This window comes from Triturus cristatus, chromosome 7, assembly GCF_964204655.1.
Source record: "Triturus cristatus chromosome 7, aTriCri1.1, whole genome shotgun sequence".
In the NCBI taxonomy this organism is placed as follows: Eukaryota; Metazoa; Chordata; class Amphibia; order Caudata; family Salamandridae; genus Triturus; species Triturus cristatus.
Genome location: NC_140590.1, coordinates 169,046,206 through 169,056,079, shown reverse-complemented (window position 1 = coordinate 169,056,079; position 9,874 = coordinate 169,046,206).

Here is a 9,874-nt window from a genome sequence, read left to right as displayed (position 1 = left end):
AGCAGGGCAGAGTCCTCAGCCGCCCAGCAGGAGGCGGAGCCAGTATTGTCACTGGCAGGAGCAGGGCTATCAGTCGCCCAGCAGGAGGTGGAGCCAGTATTGTGTCAGGCAGGGCAGGCTACTCTTCCCTCACTCTATGTGTAAACGCCCCATTCACCCCACACTGACTCATTCAGACCTCTGGAGCCACCCAGCCCCTGACACACACACCAAACCAGCAGAGACCGGTAGATAGTTGGACAAGAAAATAGCCACTTTCTAAAAGTGCTATTTTCAAACATAGAATTTAAAAACCATCCATCCTAAAGGGTGTGTTATTAAATTCTGAGTTCAGGGATACTAAACTCGACTTGCTACCATGCTCCCTGAGTTAGATAGATTATAATGGAGTTAATAATCAGTCTGCGCAGTCTGGCCTATTGGAGGCAGGTAGCCCTTCAATAGTGAAAAACGAAAATGGCTGTAATTCACTATTAGGTCATTACACACACATCAGGGCATGACCTACCTTTTACCAACAATGCACCCTGCCCTAGGGCCTACCATAGAGGTGTCTGAAATGTGGCAAAGTGAAGGTTTAGAGACTGGTAAGTAGGTTTCCTTACCAAGTCGACATGGCAGTCAGGGACTGCACGCAGGCGCTGCGGTGGCAGGCCTGAGACACATTTTACACGCTGCTTCTGTGGGTGGCACAACCAGTGCTGCAAGCCCACCAGCAGCAGTTAACTTACACGCCCTTGGCACACGCAGTGCACTAGACTAGGGTCTGAACAGTAAGTCAACCAAGCCAATCATGGTAACACCAATCAATGTAACAATTTAACATAGGGAGCACTTGCACTGTGGCACTGATCAGCAGTGGCACAGTGCCCAAAGCAATAATCCAGCAAAAACATCGTAAACAGAGGAGGCAAACAGAAAAAAATGGAGGAGAGACTCATGCCAATGATGCCAGGTCTAACACGTGTCCCCTCCAGCTGAAATGTGGGGAGAACTACCCTTCACCCAGGGAGTCCTCATCACCAAGGCAGAAAAATCTGGACAGACCATCAGCATTGGCGTGATCTGTACCAGGGCGGTGTTCCACCGTAAAGTCCATCCCCTGTAGGGAAATGGACCACCTCAACAGTTTTGGGTTCTCACCCCTCATCTGCATTAACCATCTGAGGGGCCTGTGGTCTGTCTGAACCCGGAAGTGAGTCCCAAACAGGTAGGGTCTTAGCTTCTTCAGCGCCCAGACCACAGCAAATGCCTCACGCTCTATCGCACTCCACCTTTGTTCCCTGGGAAGTAACCTCCGGCTGATGAAGGCTACAGGTAAGTCTCGGCCCTCCTCATTCATCTGTGCTAGAACAGCCCCCACACCATGCTCTGAAGCGTCTGTCTGGACAATGAATTCTTTTGAAAAGTCGGGTGCCTGGAGGACCGGTGCTGTACACATTGCAGTTTTCAGGGTGTCAAAGGCGTTCTGACAGGCGTCAGTCCAGATCACAAGTCTCGGCTGCTTCCTGGAAGTCAGCGAGGTCAAGGGGTGCACAATGTTGCCATACCCCTTGACAAACCTCCTGTAGTAACCCGTGAGACCCAAGAAGGCTCTCACCTGAGTCTGGGTTTTGGGCGGTTCCCAAGCCAGGATGGTATCTATCTTGGGTTGCAGGAGGGCCACCTTGCCGCTCCCTACTTGGTGCCCCAAGTACACCACTGAACCCTGCCCAATCTGGCACTTACTAGCCTTGATTGTGAGGCCTGCTCTGCGCAGGGCCAACAACACTTCCTGGAGGTGGCGCAAGTGTTCCTCCCAGCTGGCGCTGAACACTGCTATATCGTCCAGGTAGGCGGCGCTGAAATCTTCCAGCCCGGCCAATACCTGGTTAACCAACTTCTGGAATGTGGCAGGGGCATTCTTCATCCCAAAGGGCATCACACGGAACTGGTAGTGCCCATCTGGTGTGGAGAATGCAGACCTCTCTTTTGCCCCATCAGTCAAGGCGATCTGCCAGTACCCAGACGTTAGATCAAACGTACTAAGGTACCGGGCAGCCCCCAACCGATCGATGAGCTCATCAGCTCTGGGGATGGGGTGCGCGTCAGTCTTGGTGACCGAATTGAGTCCTCGGTAATCCACACAGAACCGAAGTTCTGGTGAAGCACCAGGCGCTGCAGCCTTTGGGACCAAGACCACTGGGCTGGCCCAAGGACTGCTAGAGGACTCAACCACCCCTAAGGCAAACATCTTGGAGACCTCCTCCTTGATATATGCTCTGACCTTTTCAGTCACCCTGTAGGCCTTGTGCCTCACAGGAGTGCTGTCCCCAGTGTCCACATCATGGACACACCACTGAGTGACACCAGGGATTAAGGAGAACAGATCAGGGAATTGTACCAACAGATGGCGACAATCTTGCTGCTGCTCAGGGGTCAGTGTGTCAGAGAGGACAACACCATCCACTGACCCATCTTTTTCTTTTGCACACAGGAGGTCAGGAAGAGGCTCACTCTCCTCCTCCATCCCAGCATCTGTGGCAAGGAGCATGCCCACTTCGGACCTGTCTAAGTGGGGCTTTAACCGGTTGACATGCAGGACCCTTAAGGGGTTCCTGGGAGACTTCAAGTCCACCAAGTAGGTGGCATCGCTCTTTTTCTCCACAACCTCAAATGGTCCAGTCCACCTGTCCTTGAGCGCACAAGGTTCCACAGGGGCCATGACCCAAACTTTCTGACCAGGTTGAAGCTCAACCAGAGTGGCATTCTGATCGTACCACCGCTTCATCTCTTCCTGGCTGGCCTCCAGATTTGCCTGAGCAAGATCTCTGAAGCGCCGAGTCTGGTTCCTAAAGGCCAGCATGTAACTATATACATCCTGGGGAGGTTTCCTGGGAGATTGCTCCCAGCCTTCTTTGACCAGACTCAAAGGTCCTCTTACCGGGTGACCATACAAAAGCTCAAAGGGGCTGAACCCTAGAGACTTCTGTGGCACCTCACGGTAAGCAAACAGCAGGCATGGCAAGAGGACGTCCCATTTACGCCTCATTGTTTCTTCAAGACCCATGATCATGCCTTTTTAGGGACGGTTGAATCTCTCAACCAGCCCGTTACCTTGAGGGTGGTAAGGAGTGGTAAACTTGTAGGTTACCCCACACTCCTTCCACAGAGACTTCATATAATTCGAAATGAAGTTGGTGCCCCGGTCTGACACCACCTCTCTGGGGAACCCCATGTGGGAGAAAACACCCATCAGTGCCCGTCCCACCACGGGGGCCGTCACTGTGCGGAGAGGGATGGCTTCCGGGTACCGGGTGGCATGGTCCACCAAGACCAGGATAAACCTGTTGCCCATGGCTGTCTTGGGGTCCAGTGGCCCCACAATGTCAATTCCCACTCGCTCAAAGGGGGTACTGACGACGGGAAAAGGTTGGAGGGGAGCCTTCTGCTTCCGCCCACTTTTCCCACTTGCCTGGCAAGTTTGACAGGTCCTACAATGGATATCTGAATCCCTTCTCATCTGGGGCCAATAAAAATGGGTGACAAGCCTGTCATAGGTCTTGTCCTGCCCCAGATGTCCAGCTAACGGAACGTCATGAGCCAACCCCAGTAGGAAGGCTCTGAAGCGCTGGGGTACCACCAGCACACGGGCTGACCCAGGTTCAGCAGCCTTAGGCTCGCTATACAGGAGGTCGTTCTCCCAGTAGACCCAATGTGATCCTGACTGATCACCTGTCGTTTGGGCTGAGGCCTGCTGCCTCATACCCACAAGAGAAGGGCACACTTTCTGTTCAGCACAAAATTCCTCCCTGGAGGGACCACCATCCTGCTGCCAATGGGTCAGCTCGGGCAGGTCTCCCAGTTCGGCCACTTGTTCTCCTGTCGGTTCCAGGGCATCCCCCTCAGGGTCTGCTCCCTCCTGGACCGCGGGAACGATGGGGGACGGTTTCCCGCGCCCCCTGCCCCTTCTCTTCACGGTTGGGACCTGGGCCATACTTTCAGGCTCCAGGGCCCCATCAACACCCTTACTGACTGACATGGACCGGGTGGTCGCACACACCCACTCAGGCAGACCCAACATTTCCAGATGCGATTTTCTCTCCACCTTAGCCCAAGGGGAGTCCTCCAAATCATTGCCCAAGAGACAATCAACAGGCATGGCGGGCCTCACAGCAACCTGAAGAGTACCTGAGACCCCCCCCCACTCAAAGGGAACTTGAGCTACCTCACACTGACTCTGTGAGTTGTCAGCAGCTACAACGGGGTAGAATGCATGAGGGACCACCTGCTCTCTGGACACCAAGTGACACTTGACAGCTGTCACACTCGCTCCGGTGTCTCTGAGAGCTTCCACCCTATGGCCATTAATAGTCAACCACTGCCTATATTTCTTAGCGTTACTAGGCAGAGGGGTTGGAGGGACCATTTCCACGTCTCCTAAAGAGACCAGGGACATTTCTGCGGGACCCCACCCACCGGGGGCACCCATCTCATCCCCTCCCAGGGCTACACTCGCTACCTGACGAGGGGGTGCACGTGGCGGTGCATTCGAATCCTTCATGGGACACTGGGGATCATAATAACGGTGTCCCACCTGCTTACAGGCATAGCAGGTCATGGGGCCCCTGTGAACAGGTTTACCTGTCGGGGCCTCTGGCTTCTTTACAGGGGGAGGCTGGGAACCCTTCCCGTGGTTCCCTTGGGGACTACTTTGGGGCCCTTTCTGAAACTCCCTCTGTTTACCCCTGTCCCCCCCACTCTTCTGCTGGGGACCCTGCCCACCTTTGGCTGAGTCTCCCACTGGACCCTTGTGGACCCTGGTACTGACCCAGCGGTCCGCCTCCTCAGCAAGTTTTCTAGGGTTAGATAGCTTGCTATCAACAAGGTGCTGGCGTAGCTCTGGAAAACAGTTATTAGACAAGTGCTCCCAAGCAAACAAATCATAAAGAGCATCATAACTATCAACCTTGCTACCCTTTATCCAACCATCCATGGTTCTGCAGAAAAAAGACACATATTCAACCCACGTAGTACCAGGCAACTTCTTACATTCTCTAAAGGTTTGTCTGTACTTTTCTGGAGTTAAGCCATATCTCAGCATTAAAGCATTTTTCATATGAGTATAAGACGCCCTTTCCTCTTTAGGCATGCTCAACAAGGTATCTCTCCCCTCGTTTGTAAAGCGGCTCCACAACCCCGTTCCCCAATCCTTCTCAGGGACCCGGTGGGCCAATAACGCTAACTCATATGCTTTAAACCATAGGCTAATATCTTCATTCTTACTGTAATCTTTGATCACATCTTTAGGAAAATAAAACCTACTTTCTGCAGGCACAGATGGAGTGCTGCCACCAGAGGGATTCAACTCTAAACTCTTAGTTTTAAGCTCCATCTCCCTCACAGTCTTTTCACGTTCAAACGCTAATTTCTCTCTCTCAAAATCTAATCTTTTGCTCTCCATTTCAGCTTCTCTCTTGCTTCTCGCATTCTCTAATTCCAACTGCCCTCCTAATTTAAGTTTTGCCATTTCTAACTTGTACCCCCTCTCCTTCTCCCTGTCTTCTAATTCTTCCGGGGAAAGGCTCCTAGAGGACGCACTACTGCCTGGAGATGACACTGGCCCACCTGTGGGCTCTTCCTCTTCCTCTTCTTCTTCCTCTTCCGGTACCACCACCGGATCAGAGGGATTTCTGGCCTCTAACCAGGCCTTCAGCGCTTTGAGGAAGTCGTCTTTCCTTGTGAGACCTGTGGTAGGAACTTTAAACTGCTTGCAAAATCCTTTTAGATCCTTTAGCACGTAGGAATCTATCTTCTCCTTATCAAATTCCCCCACAACAATCTCCACAGGTGTAGCAGCTCTGGCATTCTCCATGGTCAAAACTGGCAGTGTTTAAGAAAATAAGCTCCAGGAAAGCGGAGAACAAAAATAGAATATCCTACCAAAACAGATTGTGGCTGCGTTATGGTCTGCTTTCACTATGTAGCGTACACTAATCACTGCACATGAGTCATAAATGCAAAGTTCAAATCCTCACCGCTGACCACCAATGTTAGAACCGGCGGTCTCTAGTTGGCAGAGGTATACACTTCTGACAAATAGGGACCAACCAACTCTAGTCAGGGCAAGGGGATTACACACTCAGATAACCCCTGCTACCCCCTTGGTAGCTTGGCAGAGCAGACAGGCTTATCTCAGAGGCAGTGTGTTAAGCATTTATGACCACATACAGTAATAAAGTGAATACACTACAGATGGACACGACACAGAAGTTATTATAAAAATAGTATTTTTATATAAGGCTTAGCACAAGACCAAATAACGACAAAAATATACCACAGTCTTAATAAATACTCTTTGGCAGGAAAAATAATAGTTCAAGTAAGATTTCTTCTTGGCAAATAGTTCTTTAGCAAAGTATTCTTCTGAGCACGGTTCTCTGGCAACAATGTAACCCCCACAGGAGTCACACGACGTCGAGTCTACAAGATTCCCAAGGTTCGGCGTCGACCGCGAGGAGCGCTACGTCGAGCCTGGAGTCGCAACAGACCCCACAAGTACAGTACCTTGAGAACCGAAGGAAACGATGATCCACGGCGTCGAGATGTCGGCGTCGAGGTCGGCGTCGATCGTGCCTCGGAGTCGGGTCAATCCGCAGCGGTGTCGAGGGATGTCGGGCCGGAGCAGCGCTCACGGCGTCGAGAAGGGCGTCGAGTCGATGCGATCAGCAGCGGTGTCGGGACGGGGTCGCTTGGAGGTGGAGCCGATACTCACTCCTCACTGGCGTCGATACCGGCGTCGAGACGGGGTCACTTGGAGCCGGGGCCGATACCCACTGCTCACTGGCGTTGCTGCTGGCGTCGAGACTGCAGATTTTCCCTTGTGTACTGGAAACAACACTTTCCAGCAATTCAGCAATTCAGTAGATGGTGAAGTCCTTTGGCCCTGTGACTTCAGCAGGAGACTGGCACTCTTCCAGTCCTTGGAGATTTCCTAGCAAGTGTTCAGAGAGTACACACCAAGTTCCTCTCTCCTTGTACCTTGGCACAAATAAAGAAGCAGCTTTCAGGTTCCTCCACAGCAAAACAGCACTCTGGCAGAAAGGGGAGGCAAGTCCTTAGATCAGCAGGCTTCTTGTCCTTGGTACAGGTTTCTTTGTCAGAAGTGATCTGAGTTCTTGGTTCAGGGGTCCTTCTCTTATACCCCTTTTTCCCTTTGTTCCCTTTGTCCAAGCAGGGAGATTCCCACCAGCTCGGGTTTGTTGTGGGTGTTGCCAGGCAGAGGCACCTGGCCTATTCACTGAGCAGGGCAGAGTCCTCAGCCGCCCAGCAGGAGGCGGAGCCAGTATTGTCACTGGCAGGAGCAGGGCTATCAGTCGCCCAGCAGGAGGTGGAGCCAGTATTGTGTCAGGCAGGGCAGGCTACTCTTCCCTCACTCTATGTGTAAACGCCCCATTCACCCCACACTGACTCATTCAGACCTCTGGAGCCACCCAGCCCCTGACACACACACCAAACCAGCAGAGACCGGTAGATAGTTGGACAAGAAAATAGCCACTTTCTAAAAGTGCTATTTTCAAACATAGAATTTAAAAACCATCCATCCTAAAGGGTGTGTTATTAAATTCTGAGTTCAGGGATACTAAACTCGACTTGCTACCATGCTCCCTGAGTCAGATAGATTATAATGGAGTTAATAATCAGTCTGCCCAGTCTGGCCTATTGGAGGCAGGTAGCCCTTCAATAGTGAAAAACGAAAATGGCTGTAATTCACTATCAGGTCATGCCACACACATCAGGGCATGACCTACCTTTTACCAAAAATGCACCCTTCCCTAGGGCCTACCATAGAGGTGTCTGAAATGTGGCAAAGTGAAGGTTTAGAGACTGGCAAGTAGGTTTCCTTGCCAAGTCGACATGGCAGTCAGGGACTGCACGCAGGCGCTGCGGTGGCAGGCCTGAGACACATTTTACACGCTGCTTCTGTGGGTGGCACAACCAGTGCTGCAAGCCCACCAGCAGCAGTTAACTTACACGCCCTTGGCACACGCAGTGCACTAGACTAGGGTCTGAACAGTAAGTCAACCAAGCCAATCATGGTAACACCAATCAATGTAACAATTTAACATAGGGAGCACTTGCACTGTGGCACTGATCAGCAGTGGCACAGTGCCCAAAGCAATAATCCAGCAAAAACATCGTAAACAGAGGAGGCAAACAGAAAAAAAATGGAGGAGAGACTCATGCCAATGATGCCAGGTCTAACAGTTTATATATATATATGTTGTTTAGAAGTTGTGTTTAGAAGTGGACTTCGAATAAACTAAAGTTGCCTGTTGGATAGGTTGACTGTTTTAATTGTGCTGATCCTATACTCCTCTCTCTATCAGCTTAATACTAGTCACTCACCTGCCTCAGTGCCTCTGGCGTGTAGGAATTGTGCTCCTTTTCATAGGGCCGAATCCATGAATATGCACTGCCAAGAACCGGAACTTCCATTCAGAGGCTTGGGGTGAAACGCATGGTGGTACTTCCGGTCCACACGCATTAGGTGTCCGGGGTGCACCTTTGGGTAACAGCTTTAAAAGTCCTCCTGTGACCTGGGCCTCAGGGGACCGAGAGTTTGTGTTGGAATAAAAGCTTCGATACATTTTCTGTAAAATGCCTGTTAATGGGCTTGGGATACAGTTTGGGAGAAACTACAGGGGCGTTTTTTGGGACTGTATGCTGGGAAGGCCCCCTCGACGCTGTTGGCTGCTTTTGGGGGGACTGAGCTGTTTCTATGAAACCCTTTGAGATTATGTGTCAGTGAAGGGCTCCGTCACCGTGTAGTGCTTTAAAATATTCACATTTTATGTTTCTTGGTTCTTCTTTCTCCCCTGAGAGAGAAATTATCTTTCCCTAATGATCGAGTTGAGTGTCCCTGTGCACCAGTGGCTGCCTGTGTGCATGTATGTATGTGTGCATGCATGTATGTGATATATACTCAGGAACACTGCACCAGAGTGGGCCACAGGATGGCGGTATCACCATGATTCGTGTAGAAGAGGCAGAACCCAGCGCTGGGACTGCAGTGGACACAGAGGGATGCTGACAGGGAGGATCCTGCAGGGATCGACTGAAGAGATCCACCCGGAGTGCCCCTGGGCTCTTACCAGGGTCAGCGCGTGTGAGACAACGAGACGAGGCTCTGCCTGTTAGTCCATAGTCCTTACTAGGGCGCCTGGGAGTGCAGCCCATGTGCCTCGGTCCTTGGCACCTCTGTATGGCTGCAAATGACAGGTCAGCCATTGCCAAGACCTGTAGACTGACGTCATCCTGGTCATAGCTTATGTTTCCATTCGACCTATGGGTGCACACATATATCCATGAACATGTGCGCCCTGATACCCCCAGTCAAGTCTGTTTAAGCTCCACTTCCTTCCCTATTGCACCCTGCTGCTCCTTACCCGGCACCCGAGACCCATGGCTGAACAGAGCTGCTGCGTGTGCGTCCTGCCCCCGCAGGATAGGCCATCCCCCGGCAGGTCCAGGTCCATCCTGTGTGGTTGAAACCTGTCACTCTGCCCTGGCTCCGTGCTGCAGTCCTTCCTGCTCGGCCTGTCTCTATTGTTCGGGTAACCCAGCTGCCCAGTCAGCCAGCGGTGCAAGGCAGGGGCGGGACGGCCAGGCCTGGCTGCGCTGTTTGCTTTGCAAGGGATGGATGCTCGGCCGATGCACCCCCTCCGCTCTGCCATTGTCCTGCAAGGATGCTGTGTGCACGATTATTTACACGCCCATCTGGAGCTGATGTGATGACCGGAATGTCATGACACACAGCAGGCTAAACATCAGTTAATGAAGCTTTAGCGAGCACTTTGTGTTCCCTATAAAACAATGTATCTAATAATGCACA